Raw genomic sequence first — 19,313 nt, forward strand, 5'->3', positions numbered from 1 at the left:
ATAGTCTCCCGTATCTAATTACAGGCAGGTGGTACACCCCATACATTTATAATTACCCGGTTTCCTCGACAGAAATGCTTTGGTGTCTGATGTGGAAAGTTGAGAGATGTCGTTATGGAAAACCATGTCTCTACCTCGTCTATAGCATAGTAAAAACTTGCTAGATCTAATGCTGGAGAGGTCTGGATCTGACTGTATAACCGGCCATATTCTTTTGGCCGCATTAGTGAGACTCTGGCTAGAGGTAGTGAAATCAGTGACACAAATAACAGCATTGTCGAGTTTTTTTCTTGTTACAAGTACTCTCAGTCGGTATTCTGGGTTCAAGCATGGCACGTTTCTTGGCGGATTGTAACAGTCTATTGCTGTATCTTCTTTCTAAAAAAAAAATTGTCATTAAATCCATCTGAGCAGTCTCTCATCCTCAATACTGCTACAAATCCTATGTACCCAAAGGTACTGTGAATAAGGAAGCCATTCTTCAATGATTTAGGGTGATGGCTAGAGGACAACAATAAACTGTTTACATCCGTAGGTTTATTGTAAATAGAAGTGATAATTTTACCCTCAGCTTTGGTGATCTTCACATCCAGAAAATGTATGCATACAGGTTGTATATCAAACGTAAACTTGATGGATTCATCCATCAAGTTAGCCTGCTGCATCATATCAACAATACCATCTCGGGAGCCCTTCCACAGCATAAAGATATCGTCTATGTGACGGGTATACATAGCTAAACATGACTTGTAATGAATACTGGAGAAAAACAAATTATGTTCGATTGATTGTCAGATTTATGTAAACCAGAGTTAGTACAACACTGCTGCTGATCACCTTGCCCTATAAAGAGGTAACTTCCTTACATTCGTAGAGCCAACCTGTCTAGGGGTTACAGGGTGATTTCAGAAGATGAATACAACTTTAAAAGTGTTACAATAGAATGGCAACTGTTACATACAAGGCTGCGATGGAACTACAGCAGCTATGGGGCCCGGACATGAAAGGGCCTGTCTTTGCAGCAATCTTGCAGTACCAGTAACTGTTACTAATAGTGATACTGGAATTTACTAGTATTTCAGAACTTGGGGAGTAAAGGCCAGACAGGGCTTCCGTGCATGAGGTCATCTAGCTGTCCCAGAGATGTAGGTTCCGCTCCTGGACTTATAAGGAGTATTATCAATGTTTAGTACTTTTCATGCCTCATGATAACACGGTTGCAATACAGGACAAACACAAGCTCGTCTGCACTATAGGGTGTGGAAGCGTGGGGCTCAGTCTGTTGTCTCCATCTCTCAGCTGTGCACATTGAAGCCGTTCTCTGTGTGTCTTGTCACTTTCATTCACTGCTCTCTGTAATACAGTAATATTATTGGGTCGCTGGGGATCTCCGCCTGTGAAAGGCTCAGGAAGGGGGCTATTTTTATACTAATAATTTGTTATTATGAGAAGCTTCACCGGGAACACTGCAGCTTCTTATTTTCTTTATATATACTGAGATGAATAGTATTTGCTTTGTCTGAGACTTGTCATAATTAGAAGACCGCCAAACCTGTATATGTTCATTATCACATATGAAGCCTGATGTTAATGTACGTAGTTTGGTGTTAACATGAAATCACACTGCAGATCTGATAAAAATTCAGAGTTTAATGTTGTTATGCTGTAATAGCACAGTTACAGACACCTTTTTAGATAAGAGACGTTTTCTGAACTTTCCCACGGAATTGTTTTTAAATGTTTCTCTAGCTGTGTATAAGTTCCTCCTATTATTAAGCCACCCAATGTGATTATATAGATACACAGATTAATAATAATTAACAATTGTCTCTATATAATTAAAAAAAGGGATTAGATGGAAAAATGGGTATATAGAGAACCCCTTTGACCTACAAAGAAATGTATTAAGTACAGCATGTTTTGGATGGGGTGTGGTATGCAAAATCGACAGTAACTAGGTCGACAGGGTCTCGGTCGACAGGTCAAGAGGTAGACATGAGTTTTTTTTAGGGGGGGGGGGGGGTTTGGTGACGTTTTCTCCGTACAGTGACCGGGAACCCCAATTAGTGCACCGTGTCCCCTCGCATGGCTCTCTTCGCACGCCATGCTTCGGGCAAGGTGCCTCGCTCTGCTACCGCTGCGCTCAGCACAGGTTACTATTCCCAATCATAGTCCGCGTGGATTGTTAAGTATAAAAAAGGTAAAAAAATGGAAAAAAATGTGAAAAACTCATGTCGACCATTTGACCTGTCGACCTAGAACATGTCGACCAATAGTGGTCGACCTAGTTACTGTCGACCTAGAGACCGGATCCCTGTGGCTGTATGCTCCGTATGTATTTAAATGTTGCGTATGTAATTTCGTTTATTGTCATTTTTGTATGTAAAAAAAAAATCAATACAGTATTTGAAACTTAATGTTTCTCTAGCAAAATTGCCCTGTGCCTAATTTCTTGTATCTTGTACCTTCCATCTGGACTGCTGCTTTAAGGAAATAGTTGACTTAGGGAGGTGTCGACCGGGGGTAATTGTATTGCCGGGGGCTATCCTATTGCCCCCGATGCGGCGGGCTCCCCCCGATGCCGGCACTTATAGCAGATTATGCTTTGGGTGCCTCAGGCACCCGAAGCATAATCCGCGATGAGCGGCTGCCAGAGCCGCAATAACACATGGGATCAGGGACTTATCCCCAATCCCATGTGTTTTTGTGTGATTGTGGGTCAGTTTTCATCGTCTGAATTGGATACTGCGATAAAGACTATTGGTTATTAATCACAACATCCGTCCGTCTTCACCCGCTAAAATCGGATCAGATATAATTGGATACCCCCTTTAGGGGATGAATTATCAAATCTGTTAAAAAGGAAAAGTCGAGGTGCAATCAGATTCTAGCTGTCATTTTCTAGAATGTGCTAAATAAATAATAGAATCTGATTGGTTGTAATGGTCATACCTCCACTTCTCCTTCTAATGGGCCCTACACACAGCGCGATTCCCCTGCCGAGCTGCCCGACGGCGGATACGGCCGACGGGTGACCCGGCGGAAGGGGAGCAGTGATGGGGGGAGTGAAGTTTCTTCACTCCCCCCGTCGCCAGGCTCCATAGCAGTGCAGGCAAATATGGACGATCTCGTCCATATTGGCCTGCATGCACAAGCGACGGGGCATCAACGAGCGCGGGGCCGCGCATCGTTCATTGTTCCTGCCTCCACACTGAAAGATAGGAACGGTATCTCGTTCATTAATCATTGAGATCGTTCATATCTTTCAGTATTATCGCCAAGTGTGTAGGGCCCATAAGAAGATTTGTATAGATCTCATCCGATAGAGAAACGCGTTGGTTCATACAGAGTTAGATGCATTTGTGCCACAAACTTATACAGGACAGAGATATGTAGAACATGGAATCAAGATATAAGTCTATAAATCACATTCCCCCGAAATAGGTTCCCTTGTAATTAACATTTATTGGGATTCCACAAAAACCTCCCCTATGTTTTTTGTTTTGTTTTTACCCTGAAAGCCAGCAAAGAATAAAGCATTTTTTCCAGTTATTTGAATCTGTTTCTGCCCATGTGAGATTTATTTTGTTTAAGACTATTTTCCGTCTGATTCTTCTTTAACATTGTTGTTTTAACGTTTTAAATTGGAATATACTCGTTACATGAGTGTTAGGGTCTGTGGGGGATATTTTATACCCGTTTCTGTCACTCGCGATTATCTGTGATATCTGCTACTGAGTTGTGGGATCTCCCGCCGAGCTGAGTGCTTTGTAGCTGTATTTCCTCCTGCTCTTCCAGGACTCACAGTATTCTTTTTATTTTCTAGGTGCTCCTGACTGTTTTCCATCATTTCCGGGAGATTTAGGCGCCGGGCATCAGCTGGCTATCTGCTGTGCACACTTATCAAGTTCAGCCCTCAATGGCAACTGTCTGCCTGTCCAGCGAGGTAGGATAAGATTCCCTATTATTATCATTTACCTAAACTGTACGTACTGCCTCATGTCTTTGAACTGTACATTTCCGGTGGGCTCGTCCGTTTGCATCTTGTGGCATCTACGGGCTGGTGGGGAGTCCTCAGATGTCCACAGTAAAATGATGCTGATCAGTGACAGCCAGCGGCACAAATGACATGGAACAGATGAAAGTGGTTGTGGGAGAAATTACTTATAAGGAACTGAGGGGCAGATATATTAACCTGGAGAAGGCATAAGGAAGTGATAAACCAGTGATATGTGCAAGGTGATAAAGGTGATATGTAAATTAACAGTTAGGATCTGATTGGTTGCTGCTTTTATCACCTTGCACATATCACTGGTTTATCACTTCCTTATGCCTTCTCCAGGTTAATACATCTGCCCCTGAGTTTCCTTAGGACAGAAGTACAGTAGTCACCTGTGACAGAACCACATGTCCCAGTAATTCCACTACAGCAATCCGTTGCCTTCTTCTGCCTTAAGGATGGTAATTGTTCTGCAGTGGGAGCCATGAGCTTCTGGGTGATGCGGGATTATAGCCACTTCCAAGAATCATCTTGCAACTGTGTCCATTGCTTATATCCAGCTCACTATGTGTAAAAAGCCGAACAGCCCTGAGAGAAAATTCCTGTTGCACCAATGATGACATCCTGACATATGTATATGGTAGCTGTTGTGGTTTTTGCCATGTGATAGATATAAGCCTTCCTAGTGCCAGTGGCTTGCAGGTGCTGGATGAAACGCTGGTACTCTCATTATGGTATCCGGACTCCAGGTCGACAACAAAAAGGTCGACACACCTTAGGTCGACGCCAATTGGTCAACACACCTTAGGTCGACATGGACAAAAGGTCGACATGGACAAAAGGTCGACATGAACAAGGTCGACATGGAAAAGGGTCGACATGAGTTTTTCACAAATTTTTTCTTTTTTGGAACCTTTTCATACTTAACGATCCACGTGGATTACGATTGAAACGGTAATCTGTGCCGAGCGCCATGCGAGGTGATGCAGTGCACTAATTGGGGTTCCCGGTCACTCTACGAAGAAAACGACACCAAAAAAACATAAAAAACTCATGTCGACTTTTTCCCATGTCAACCTTGTTCCAGTCGACCTTTTGTCCATGTCGACATTTTGTCCACGTCGACCTAAGGTGTGTCGACCTTTTTGTTGTCGATCTAAGGTGTGTCGACCTTTTTGTTGTCGACCTGGAGTCCCAGACCCCTCATTATATCATCATTAAAGAGCAACATGGCCAATATGGTGCTCAGATGAGAATTGTGGGTGAGGAGCTGTTGCCCTGTGTGTTGGGTGTATGTCACACAATATACGGCATAAGCACTTATAGGTTTATATGTAATAGGCTGTGATTTGCTGGTCCCGGGTGATTATGGGGAGATTGCCGCTAGATTTTAAACAGCATTTAGTTTGAAAACAAAAACATACTTTAGTTCACAGCCGTAATCTCCTGCATTGACCATTGCAATAGCCTGCTTACTGGTCCTCCCCTAACCAGAGTGTCATGCCTACAGTCTACTATTAATGCGGCAGCTAAACTGAGCTTCCTCATGTAGGAGTTTTCCTCTACTGCTATGCTTCCATCACTCCTTACATTGTGTGACAGAACCACAAAGATGGAGTACAGTTCAACTCACTTTATTTCCACCTCAGGCAGGTTATACAATTCATGCAGGATTTGCAGGACAGGTTTTACAGGCAGTCTTAAAAACAGCAGCACAACAGTCCAAGTTCTTGTAAGCACAAGTACTACAGATTCCAAAGGGCTCCTAACGTAACCCCAGACCGTCAACTTATCGCCTGGCCACTTGCTAGCAACCAGAGCAATAAACTACTGAACAAACACATTTTTAAAGATAACAGATAAGTTGTAGTACTTAGCCCAGTTGTGGCTTACAACAGACTCAGCCAAAACCCGGACTGGATGTTGCTGCTCCAATCCTGCAAAAGCCTGCCGTTCCACATTAACAGAGGCGTAACTAGGGTTTTTGGAGCCCAGGGCAAAATGTAAAATGCCCCCCCCCCCCCCCGTGGCGAAAAATGGGCGTGGCCACGCTCCAGAAGGGGTGTGGCCACTGAAAATGGCCCACAGTGCCAGTTACATTGCCCCCCAGTACCAGTTACATTGCCCCCCAGTGCCAGATACAATGCCCCACAGTGCCGGATACATGCCCCACAGTGCCAGTTACATTGCCCCACAGTGCACAGTGCCAATTGCATTTCCCCCCAGTGCCAGATACAATGCCCCACAGTGCCAGATACAAGCCCCACAGTGCCAGATACAATGCCCCACAGTGCCAGTTACATTGCCCCACAGTGCCAGTTACATTGCCCCACAGTGCCAGTTACATTGTCCCACAGTGCCAGATACAATGCCCCACAGTTCCGGATACAATGCCCCACAGTGCCAGTTACATTGCCCTACAGTGCCAGATACAATGCCCCACAGTGCCAGATACATGCCCCACAGTGCCAGATACATGCCCCACAGTGCCGGATACATGCCCCCCAGTGCCAGTTACATTGCCCCCCAGTGCCAGTTACATTGCCCCCCAGTGCCAGTTACATTGCCCCCCAGTGCCAGTTACATTGCCCCCCAGTGCCAGTTACATTGCCCCCCAGTGCCAGTTACATTGCCCCCCAGTGCCAGATACAATGCCCCACAGTGCCGGATACATGCCCCACAGTGCCAGTTATATTGCCCCACAGTGCCGGATACATGCCCCACAGTGCCAATTGCATTGCCCCCCAGTGCCATATACAATGCCCCACAGTGCCAGATACAATGCCCCACAGTGCCAGTTACAATGCCTCACAGTGCCAGTTACATTGCCCCACAGTGCCAGATACAATGCCCCACAGTGCCGGATACAATGCCCCACAGTGCCGGATACAATGCCCCACAGTGCCAGTTACAATGCCCCACAGTGCCAGATACATGCCCCACAGTGCCGGATACATGCCCCACAGTGCCGGATACATGCCCCACAGTGCCATTTACATTGCCCCACAGTGCCAGTTACATTGCCCCCCAGTGCCAGATACAATGCCCCACAGTGCCGGATACATGCCCCACAGTGCCAGTTACTTTGCCCCACAGTGCCGGATACATGCCCCACAGTGCCAATTGCATTGCCCACCAGTGCCAGATATAATGCCCCACAGTGCCAGATACAATGCCCCACAGTGCCAGATACAATGCCCCACAGTGCCAGTTACATTGCCCCACAGTGCCAGTTACATTGCCCCACAGTGCCAGTTACATTGTCCCACAGTGCCGGATACAATGCCCCACAGTGCCGGATATAATGCCCCACAGTGCCAGTTACATTGCCCCACAGTGCCAGTTACATTGTCCCACAGTGCCAGTTACAATGGCCCACAGTGCCAGATACCTGCCCCACAGTGCCAGATACATGCCCCACAGTGCCGAATACATGCCGCACAGTGCCAGATACATGCCCCACAGTGCCAGATACATGCCCCACAGTGCCAGATACATGCCCCACAGTGCCAGTTACATGCCCCACTGTGCCAGTTACATGCCCCACTGTGCCAGTTATATTGTCCCACTGTGCTCTTCCCCCCCCCCTCCCCGGTCACTTACCGAGTCACCGGCGTGTTCTATGTGAGGGGAGGAGAGCGCCTCTCCTTCCCCTCACCGCTCCAGGACGGGTCTCCGGCGGCTGTGTGGCGCCGGTTCGCTAGCCAATCAGAGCTCGCGGACCGGCAGCAAATCAGGAGCCGGTCCGCAAGCTCTGATTGGCTAACGCCGCCGGAGGCCGGACACAGCGCGCTGCTATGGCTTTCAGCGGCGGTGAGGGGAGGGAGAGACGGTGCGCTCTCCTCCCCTCACATTTCGGCTTTCGGCGTGACGGGGGCGAGTGGGGCATGATGCCCTGGCCGCTGGCAGCGCCCCCCTCTCCTGGGCCTGCCAAGGCGCCCAGGGCACGTGCCCCACTCGCCCTACCCTAGATACGCCTCTGCACATTAATCTCATGTGCAATCATGCTGTCCCTGTCACAATTGGCTGATTTTTACAGAATCCAGTATATAAAACACTTCTTCTCACATACAAGGCCATACACTATACTGCAGTAGGTAAATTATAGATCAGCACATACTGATTAACCTTAATATAGCCGTATATAATGGACTCCACGATCCAGACATTCTAGCAGAAGAAATGTGCAGCTCTCAGCACTCTTACCACACATGTCTCATAGAGTGGAATGTGGCCAAGAATTTCATGCTATTAGCAAAACCACACTCAGATATATTTCTATGCCAACCTCACCCTCATTACTTGCTCCCATTCCCTGTTACAAGGATTTTTATTTGGGCTGCACCCACGCTGGGGAATTCCCTCATATAACGAGTCTTTCCTCACCCTGCCAAACCCTCAAGCACTCTCTGGAAGCTCATCTCTTCAGACAACTTATCCAGTTCTAATACCCCTTGCAGTGTGCTGCCTAATTACCACCCCTCTATACAGTGCAGAACTTTCTCAACTTATTTTTCTGTAACCCAAACCAATATTGCTGTGTGCCTGGAGCTGGAGCCACTTTAGGTATTTGTCCATCTGCAGTCTGGCAGTACCACTAGGAAACCTGTGGCCTGGTCTAGTGGAGCAGTTGCCCAAAGCAGCCAATCAGATTCAATGTATCATTTATCAAGTACATTCTGTAAAATGACAGGTAGAAGCTGATTGGTTTCTAAGGGCTTCTCCACTTTTTTCACTGCTTCATACAGCAACCCCTATGTTACAGATGGAAAGTTGGTTCAATAAATTCATGCACGTTTTACCCGTCTTTGATGCAGCGCTAAACCGATGATGTCACGTTACAAGTTGTTACTCTGTTCTCCCTCCTAATCATGTAATCCAGGAACATATGCTGAGCTTTCAATCCGCATTAAGCGCCGGAACTGTTACAAAAGACGCAGGTTCACATTGTGAGCGAGGAAGTGGTCACATATACAGATGCGTCGTCATATATTATTGCCACTGTCACACCAAACAGTCCCCCTTGTCGGCGAGTCCTGCATCTTTTTTGCATCCTTTCCCCTCTAATGTCTCTTATTCATAATGCAATAAAACACTTATGAGACTGAGCTGTTTAATTTGCAATGCGACACTTGTACATCTTCATGCGAATGAGTGTGTATCTGCATACAAAGTGCTGCGATGCCGCACCGGCGTCTTTTTTTCATGCCAACTTCCATTGTGCTGCATCTGCGACTTGTACATATTTTAAACTAATTCCTGTGCGGTTAAAGTCGCAGCCCGGCATCTGATACAGATTGAGTGCTGTTTTGCTGCGTCTGTGGTGAGAATTAGACGCAAAACACATCAGCCACCAAAACGTGTTTGGTTGTATGCAGAGGTAAAGTGTTATGGGGGAGCAAGTGTCCCTGGAGAATAGGAATAGGGTAGAAAATTGAAGTGGGGTATTGTGCAGAGAGAGGGAAGTGTTTGGTAGTGAGGGTATAACTAGATTATATGATTGAGAAGTTGTGGAACTTTACAAACATCCCTGAAGGTAGGAGTTTGTGCAGACGGCTGAATATTCCAGGCTGTACTGTAGGTGCAATCTCTTTTTTTTATAAGGGAGGATGAAAAGCGACTGTCCTTAACTTTGGGTATCGCCATTGTGGACACATTTGGAAACAAAAGCTCAACAGGTGAGTGCCAGGATTTTAAATTGCGTCATGGAGGAACTGGGCATAAAAGAATTCGAGATTAGTAAAGAGAATATAGCTGAGCCAACAATCCCATGCATTATTTATAGTTGTTATAGTAATAAATGTAGAATATAGTAAGCGCAGAAATTCAGCAGCATACTGTATAAAAAAGGATTGTATCTTTGTAATAGATCCACTTTAATGGTTTATTAAAGAGACTGAGATAGTAAGTTTAGTTTATATGTATGGCTAACGGTAACTGATTTACCCTGCTGCTTTCTCTTTTAATGAAAGGGACGTAGATTGCAGTCAGTAATATGTGTTGTCCTCCCATTGTGAGTGACAGCCGCGTCTTCACTCCCTTGTAGACGTCTGTCTCTTCCTTGAGCATCATGGTTCTAACCACTTTCCCCCTCAGGTGACACATGGACGTCCCGTCTAAGCCAATGTGGCCATAGCTTGGTGCCTGCCATGGGAATTGGCCGGGATAGTGTTGTAATGAGCTGTACAAAGTTTTAGCCACAGATTTGTCATCTGTCAGATTTATTGTTCGCTCTTGAAAAACAGCAGAAAGAATTTATTGGATGTGACTGGTGAATCTAGCACACTGAGCCATAATGAATTCGGATGCTGTAAAGCATCTCAGCTGCCTGTCTTGCCTGTTCCTATGTTACGATATGTCCATCTGTTACAGTCACCGGAGGACCCATTTGGACCTTTCCATCACAACTTAGTGCACTTAACGCTTCGCTCTGTGCGCGCAGTAAATTACACCCTGGTGATCATCTCCTGCTTGACGATACATAGGCCCTCATTACAGAGATGTTTTACACCAAGTCTTCTGGATATTAAATCGTTTAGTGTTCGGAATCACTTACAGACTAGAAATACACCAGAAATGAATGTGCTTGGTTTATTGCAATCCCAAGGGACGTGACGATCGTACCTCTAACCATTTAACCATCTACACAGACAGTGAGACATCAGTAGATGCTACTGCTCCACGGTGGTCCTGATTCTGACTTGAGAATAAAGTAAGATAGAGCAAGTGACCTCGCACCTTGGTAAAACCATGTTGCACAGCAGGTGGGGCAGATGTAATATGTGCAGAGAGAGTTAGGGGTATATTTACTAAAGTGCAAGTGTTGCCCATAGCAACCAATCAGCTACTGCTTATCATTTATCTAGCACCTTCTAGAACATGGGTCTTCAACCTGCGGCCCTCCTGCTGCAGTGGAACTACACATCCGAGCATTCACTGCCACAGTTCTGCTATTATGGCATGCTAAAACTGAAGCAGAGCATGCTGGGATATGTAGTTCCACAGCAGCTGGAGGGCCATAGGTTGAAGACCCATGTCCTAGGAGATAATAGCTAGAATCCGATTGGTTGCTACAACAGCTCCACTTCTATAAATCCGCACATTAGTAAATATGCCCCTTAGATTTGGGAGTTGCGTTTCCATGCTGAAATCTAAATTGCAGTGTGAAAATAAAGCCTTCCAACATTTGTGGGCTACTGTACATGCAAAAGCATCCCGTATTTACCCTGCATGAAAATAATGTGTGTATTAGCCCCACTTGCACTGCAGCGTGGTCTGTCCAGGTACATAGGGCCTAATTCAGTGTGAGATGCATCAGCGATGCATTCGCATGCTGAAGCCCCTGTGCGTTGTGTGCACGCTCAGGAGCCGCACTGCACCTGCGCACACAGGGAGATGCAACGGCTCTCACTTATGCGAACGCCCCTGCCTGATTGACAGGCATAGGTGTAGGCGGGGTCTTCGACACAGCGTTTTGTGGGCGTGGACGCAATGTTGGGGGGCGCGGACTGGACAATTTTCTGGAGTGTTTGTGGGGCTGCCCGCGACGGCTGTGTGACGTACCCAAACATGACAGCCTGGTCACATACCCTAAACGTGCGAGTTCATCGCTGTTTAGTGATGCGCTCTCATTTTAGCGGGGTGGAAGGACCCAGCATGCGGGGTAGTCTTGCCCTGTGATGGGCGGCCCCCCGCATGCCAGAGAACAGAGTTGTAGTTTTGCGATTTTCCAGAAAGCTACAGCTCATGCTTAATTAGGCCCATAGTTACTTGCTCTTCCTTCCTTTATTCCCAGCTCAGGGGTATATTTACTAAAGATCGATTTTCAGCTGTTTCAAATCGTAAAAAATCGATCTAAATCAATTAGTGACTAAAGAAAACATTTACTAACATTTAAAAATTAATTTAAAAAAATAGTCGGTTAGTAAATGTGTTTTTCAGCCCCTGAAACACAATATTGCTTTAGATCGGATTAAACGTAATAAAAATTTCTGAAAATGGACATTTAGTAAATAAACCCCTTAGAATCAGGCCCTGTAATAATAAGGGAATAAGTCTTTTTATGAGAAACTCTGCAGGTACTCTGAAAAATGGTTCAGTACACACCTAAAGTTACACCTTGAGTACTGTACAGTAACTGTCATACTAAGGACAGGTCTTCAGACACTTATGTTATTCATTTCTGAAATTATTTCACTAATTTATTCCTGTTTCCGGAACAAGTTAGAAGAATTAAAAGTGATACAAAATAAAAAAGATTGTGGTTATACTGTACATACTGCTGAGTACCGCTCAAAAACAATGCACCGCTAGCAAGTATATTTCGGGTGACCCAGTGCTCGAAGTGGGTCAGTATACGCCGGTATGACATACCGGCACTTCGAGCACTGACTGAAGACCCCCGCCGCCGCATCCGCTGGTCACAGAGCTCTCGAACCGGCACTCCTGATTGGCTGCCTGTCCGCGACAGATATGAAATAGTGGTGGTCATAGGAGCGGCAGCAAAGGCCGTCGACCACAGCCTCCTCCTCCATTGCACTGCCGCCTACTGCCTCCTCCCCTACCGCTGTACTGCTGCAGGCCTCTGCCGCCCTGCTGCCCTAAGTCTCCTCCACACTATCACCGACGCCCAGAGCATCCTCTGTCCTTTGCCGACCAGAGCCTCCACACCGCCGCTGCTCAATAGGTAATCTTACCCTGCTGCCTTTCTCTCTCCCTAGTTACTACTGTATGCTCTTGCTGTCCCTCTCTCTTTCATTCTCTCTGTCCCTATGTCCCTGCTGTCACTTTCCCTGTCCCTCTGTCTCTCTCCCTGTTCCTATGTTTCTGCTGTATGTAATAAGAGGGTACAGTAAATTGAGATCTATAAGCAGACTTAAAACAATGAGGACAAAGAAGTGTATCTTATAAAATAATTTTTGCTCATTCACTACAGAAGGAGAGGAGAAGGGGCCACTGTTAAGTTGCAAGGACATACATAAAAATGAGTTTGAAAGTATATTAAACAGAGGAGAAGGTCCTAACAGAACTCTCAAAAATGAAAGTGGAGAAATCAATGGGGCCAGATGGGATACATCCAAGGATACTAAGAGGATCCTGGTAATTTAATTAACAGAATTATTCAACCAGTCGCTAGCTGCAGGTGTAACTCCAGAGAACTGGAAAAGAGCAAATGTAATCCCACTACACAAAAGTGGAAGCTAGGAAGAGGAAAACAACTACTGACCAGAGAGCATTACATCAGTAGTAGGGAAAATAATGAAAACACTATTAAAGGAAAGAGTTGTGGGATATCTCAAATCCAGCAATTTACAGGATCCTAAACAGCATGGATTTACAGGAGGGAGATTTTGTTGACTTTTTTGACTGGGTAACTAGAGTAATAGATAATGGGGGGTGGGGGGGGGGGTGTAGATGTTGGGTTTTTTAGACTTCAGTAAGTCTTTTTGCCCAGTCTCACATCGCAGACTGCTAGACATACTGAAAAGCTTGGGATTGGATTCTATGGTGTATATTTATGAAGGTGGGAGGTTTTTTTGGAACTGGTGATGTTGCTCATAGCAACCAGTCAGATTCTACTTAACATTTATCTAGCGGTTTTTAGGAAATAATATATAGAATCTGATTGGTTGCTATGGACAACATCGCCAGTTAAAAAAAAACTCACCTTAGTAAATTTACCCCTATGACTGTTGAATGGATAAGATCTTGGTTGCAAGATAGGAAACAGAGTAGTAAATGGAGTATATTCACAGGAGGGTAAAGTTACCAGTGGAGTACCCAAGGGAAAAACCATGCCTTGTAAATGACTGCCACATTAATAAAAAACCTCAGAGATCGGCCGTCATTCCACACCTCCGGCAAACTCTGACATTTTTACATATGCCCCTATATATCGGTTTCATTTGACGTTGCCTTCTGATCCTAATGACGATTGTTCTAGTTTGTACAGGAGCAAAGATAAATTGTATGCGACCAAGCGATACGATATATCATTCAGTCGTTAGCAAGATTGCAGTGTGTGTACAATCAATATGGCTAGTTCTGGGCTCAAGGTAAATCTTCAGTAAAGTCGGAACGATTGGTGGTCTCTCCAGTGTTTCCCCAGCCTAAGAGAGTGCAAGAAGAGGGATTAATGGGGATGCTCACATTAGATCCACCATGAGACTCAAAAATGCTACTATTGGGTTGCACAAGCCCCCACACATCTGGATCCTATCATAGGAGAGTCCAATAACACACAGCTGTCAGTTACCGAAACTGTTTATGATCATTTGTTAAGATTTGTAAAAACCTAGCTGAGTATTCCATTATTTCAGTGCAGCGGTTCTCACAAATGAACCTCCGCAGATCAGCTTCTGAAAGAGAGAAACCTGAGGTTCAAATGCTGGACTGTAACAGGTTCCTGTATCTGATCCTTCCCTCCTGCTGCTCTTACGTGTCCTTACAGAAGCTGTCCAGCAGAGGTCCCTAGTCATTGCGACGCATTGAACTATCGGTTGTGGCAGATCCTCAGATGTACTAGTAATAGACAAAGGGTGGAGGGGATGGTGGTCTTTTAAACCCAAATCCCCCAAAGATGGTAATCCCTCATTAATAAGCCTTAAACATATAGCTTGGATACTGTGGTTAGTCCTGCAGAATGAATGTAGCTGACATACTAGTATTGAAAGTATCACTATTTTTATTACCTTTGTGTGTTCGCCCCGGCATGTCCAGCTAATGGCTGGGTGTGGGCAGGTAGTGATACATCTGTGTCTTCAGTCAGTTGGTTTTACAGTCTCCGCAGATTGGATGTGAACATGTGTCCTGGGAGCCACAACCCTCAGTATACACATACAGACAGCATAAAGTGCACAAACCAGTTTCCAGGAGGTGTCTGCACAGCTGTGAATGCCTCGTACAGAGCTTCATGAGGGAGAACATTACACTCGCTGAGAGTTGTGCCATTTCCAAAAAAATGCCAGGAATTGATTCAGTTTAATGAGGCAATTGAATGCCTTTTGCCTAGAGAGACGCCTTGCTCTTACAGTTAAATTGTCAGCTTTGAGGTAGGGTAATAATTGATCTTTACTTTTAAAGCACGAGTAATGGTCTTTGTAAGATTGCTTTTATTTTACATTTAAGACTCCTGTAATTCCTTTGTTTAAATCTTGAGCCAAATTTGGTTTACTTAGATTTTTTTTTTCTAAGCCGTTCTGTGGAGTAGATAGGAAATATTACCATATATAGGCTGCCAACACGGCCGGCTAAATCCATATAGGCTTCCAAACAGCGGAATGGTGTAAATGCAACTCTGCATTACAGTCAGTGTGCATGCAAAGGGTATCGGCACCCCCCCCGGACTTACCTATGACCGGTGCAGAATGTCCAAGACGCAGTCACGGACACCGAGAGGCCCGTGACTGGTAGTCACCCCCCTGGTTACCACCCAAATACACACATCAAAATTGCATGGATCTTAATACAATTTCTGCGTCTCTGGGCCTGATCGCTGCGCTGCAAATGTGCAGAGGTCTGCGATCAGATAGTCGCTGCCCCGGGAGAGTGAAAACCCGCCCTGTGCAAGTGTGCGAATGCATACGTACGCCGCGCGAAAATTCCACCAGACAGCAGACAGCTGTAATTCTGTTTGCAACTCACCATCAAATGATTTTTCCAGTCTGTGCGTAGCCCGGGACTTACTCCTACAGTGCGATACAAACAGGCTGTTTGGGTCCGGAGCTGACGTCACACACCCTCTCTGAAAACGCTTGGCAACGCCTGCGTTTTTCTGACACGCCCAGAAAATGTCCAGTTACCACCCACAAATGTCCTCTTCCTGTCAATCACTTTGGAACACCTTGCGATTTACATTTTCGTACCATCCTGTCACTTTTCGGCGACGCGCCTGTGCATTGCGGTGCATACGCATGCTCAGTCATTCGATAATCGGCCGCTGTGCGAATTCGCACAGCAGCCATCAGGTCTGATTCAGGCCCTGTGTTTCGGTAACCATTGTGGTGCATGTGCAGTGCAGCTCGGATACATGCGCAGAGGGAAACCACGGGACACTTGCGTCTGATGACTTCCCTGTGTCCGCCTCTGAATCACCTCCTCTGTGCAAGTCAGTCGCTAATCTGGGTAAAAATGCAAAAGACAGCGTTCCGATAGGAGTGACCCACGCCATGCCTTGTGTCATGCATTATTGTGCTTAACCTGCAACTTTATACACATTCCTTTGTTACAAAAATGCTAAAACTACACTGTGATGTGTATCTAGCTACGATGCGAAGAAGACACAAAATTCTGGAAAAAATACAAAAGTCTGGGAATTGTGGCGGAGTGTGTAAGTGGTGCCTGGCACAAAAAGGAGAAGCGTATGAGGGCACATCTGTACAGCGACTTTACTAAGACGCTGGACGCTACAGTACTCATCCTGTGACCTGTCCTGCGTGTAATGTACATTCTTACATGTAAAGTTCTAATTTCTTAGAGTTATTGATACATGAAGCCCGGGAAATAAGGCTTGATGTTCTATATGCAATGTGCGAAAAGATGGATTTCATTGTGTATTTGGCCATAATAGGGATTCTACCAGGGAAAATCATTTACAGTGATAGATCTTTAAAAGCTGGCCGTAGATTAGGGACAGTTGGCACCTCCGCTATGTAATGTAACGTAGCATGAAGGCACTTGGAATCCCCACTGCCAGGACTGACTGAATAGAGAGATTTTCTACAGTGACAGAAACTGGGAACTTACACACAAACACACATTTGTGTGTGTGTATATATATATATATATATATATATATATATATATATATATAAAATGGATGGGGTGCATCTTTCACATTGAATTGTCTTAAGGGCCCCATACACTACTGCGACATGTCCATCCGACATGTCGCAGGCGATCACCCTGGCAGACTCCCATAGGGCAGGATCGGCCAAGATGCTGTCCTTTTGCCAGTGGCGTAAGTTCGTCACAGTCGCCCGGAGGCAAGATAAATATTGGTGCCCCCCTATTTCCTATATTAAGATAAATATATGTTTGTGTGTGTGTATATGCAGTGTTCTGAAAAAAAATTATATACTGTATACATTTAATTGTCTTTTATTTTTAATCACAAATTTCTTAGCAGTCATACCCAGGATTAGAACCCATGACCTGTTACACTGACAGCAGACACCTTACTGATGGAGCTATTTGCTCCTGTAGAGGAAGCATGAGAATTCTAACTATATGAAGTTACGTGTAATTATTAGAGAAGTATCTTCATATAGTTAAAATTCTCCTATTTCCTATACAGGAGCAAACCGCTTCATCAGTAATGTGCCGCATCCAGTGTAATAGGTGGTGGTTTCTTTTTTTTAATATTAAATTTTTATTGAGTTTTCAAACAGATTACATGTACCTTATACAATGAAATCGGTAAATAAAAAAACAGGAGGAGGGAGGGGAGATACATACAAAACAGAACTAATAAAGACATGGGGGGGGGGGAAAGGTACGTATCAGGAATATCGTAATACATCAATGGAATGTTAGTATAGTGAAAAGTAGGAGGTCTGCATCACTTAGTAAATCGGTGTCAGGTGTGTACTGGGGAACAAAGTACAGAGAGGTCTGGAATGTCTGCTGGAGCTCTGTCTGCACCCTTCTGGCCTAAACTCTCTTTATATAGGGACCATTTAATCCATTTCTTACTAATAGAGGAACTTCCTGGAGCATAGTTGCCCTCCGCTGTCTCAAACACATAATGTTGATGGACGCTATTTTCTATCATTGAAATATTAGGGATGACCGCAGACTTCCATTTGGAGGCAATGGCGGCTTTAGAAGCTATAAGGATATGTCCTAGAATATATCTGTCACTGCTGGACATCTCCTTCCCACAATAGTGAAAGAGTGCCAAGAGGGGGTCAGGGACAAGGACCATTCCCAATATATGGGAAATGAAAAGGAACACTTCACTCCACAGTGCCCGGATTACCGGGCATAACCAAAAAATGTGTAAAATATCGCCCACCATCCCACAGTTTCTCCAACAACTAGCGGAGACATCAGGCCAGATTTTGTGTAAACGGTCCGGTGTTAAATATACCCTATGGACCAGTTTATAATACATTTCACAGTGATTTACACATTGAGAAATTCTAAAACAAGATTTAAAGATATATTTCCAGATATCCTCCGTAAAGACTGCTGGGAGGTCTCTTTCCCATTTAGTCTGTGCAGGGAAGACCCCATGATGAGACTCGGTTACAAGATGCTGATACCATCTGGAAATGCCTCCCCTGTTGCCTCTGGGCATTAGGAGTGACATCAGTATTTTAGGGGGATCAGTATGTGGGGCCCGACTTGGAGAGCAACTTTGAAGCCAATGCCTTAATTGTAGATATTTATGAAAGTCTTGTTTGGGTACCTGAAATTGATCTTGGAGTAGGGAGAAGGGGACTAAGGCACCATCTCGGAGGACATCCTTCAGAGTGTTGAGACCCAAGGTTCGCCAGTGGTGTAATTGCAAATCTGGGATCAATAGGGCTATAGTGTGGAGGGATAGCTTGGGGGAGGGCAAAGCACCAGGAGGGAGAGACTTTAATACTTCCTTCCATGCCAGTAAAGTTGCGTGAACTGCTGGGCACTCGGCAACTCTGGCTGGGATTGATTTAAAGGGCAGCCATAACAGATCCGATAGTGTGTAGGGGGATATTGCGTCTTGTTCCAGGGATACCCACGGTTTAACATTGCCCTGGGTGAACCAGTCTTTAATTTGGGTGAGCAGACAGGCGATGTGGTATCTTTCCAAGTCTGGATATGCTACTCCCCCGGAACCTTTTGACGCAGTCAACGTGGATTTCGCTACTTTCGGCTTTAAGCCCCCCCATATATATTTAGTCAATAGACGATTGAATCTATTACAAACGTCTTTAGGGAAAACCCTAGGGATGGTACGAAAGAGGTACATCAATTTTGGTAAAAGGACCATCTTTGCTGCCGCCACCCGTCCGACCCAGGAGACCTCCTGCATCATCCAATCTTTAATTAACAATTCAAATGCGCGAAAAAGCGGGTCATAGTTGCACCCCATTAAGTCTCGCCCTCTAGAAAGATGAACACCCAGATATTTAAGCGATCTAAGTTGCCACGCATATTTATAGTCATTCTTTAGACGGCTGAGAGCGCTGTCAGAAATATTTAAGGGTAGGGCCTCAGTCTTAGTAGCGTTCAGTTTGTAGTAAGAGACCGCTGCATAAGAGTTTAAAAGGGAATGTAAGTGGGGTAGGGACGTTTCGGGCTCTCTAAGACACACCAGAATATCATCTGC

At 45.2% G+C, this 19,313-nt stretch overlaps 1 protein-coding gene across 13 annotated transcripts in view; it reads left to right on the forward strand.

Moving 5' to 3' along the window:
- PTPRF (protein tyrosine phosphatase receptor type F) overlaps positions 1-19,313 on the forward strand; it is a 1,358,330-nt gene that overhangs the window by 600,213 nt on the left and 738,804 nt on the right. For all 13 annotated transcript variants that reach the window (XM_063939338.1, XM_063939337.1, XM_063939347.1 and 10 more), the window contains one exon: positions 3,827-3,946. The gene's annotated coding sequence lies outside the window, so the exon portion shown is untranslated. The remainder of the gene's footprint in view (positions 1-3,826; positions 3,947-19,313) is intronic.

The sequence above is a fragment of the Pseudophryne corroboree genome, chromosome 9 (assembly GCF_028390025.1).
Source record: "Pseudophryne corroboree isolate aPseCor3 chromosome 9, aPseCor3.hap2, whole genome shotgun sequence".
Taxonomy (NCBI): domain Eukaryota; kingdom Metazoa; phylum Chordata; class Amphibia; order Anura; family Myobatrachidae; genus Pseudophryne; species Pseudophryne corroboree.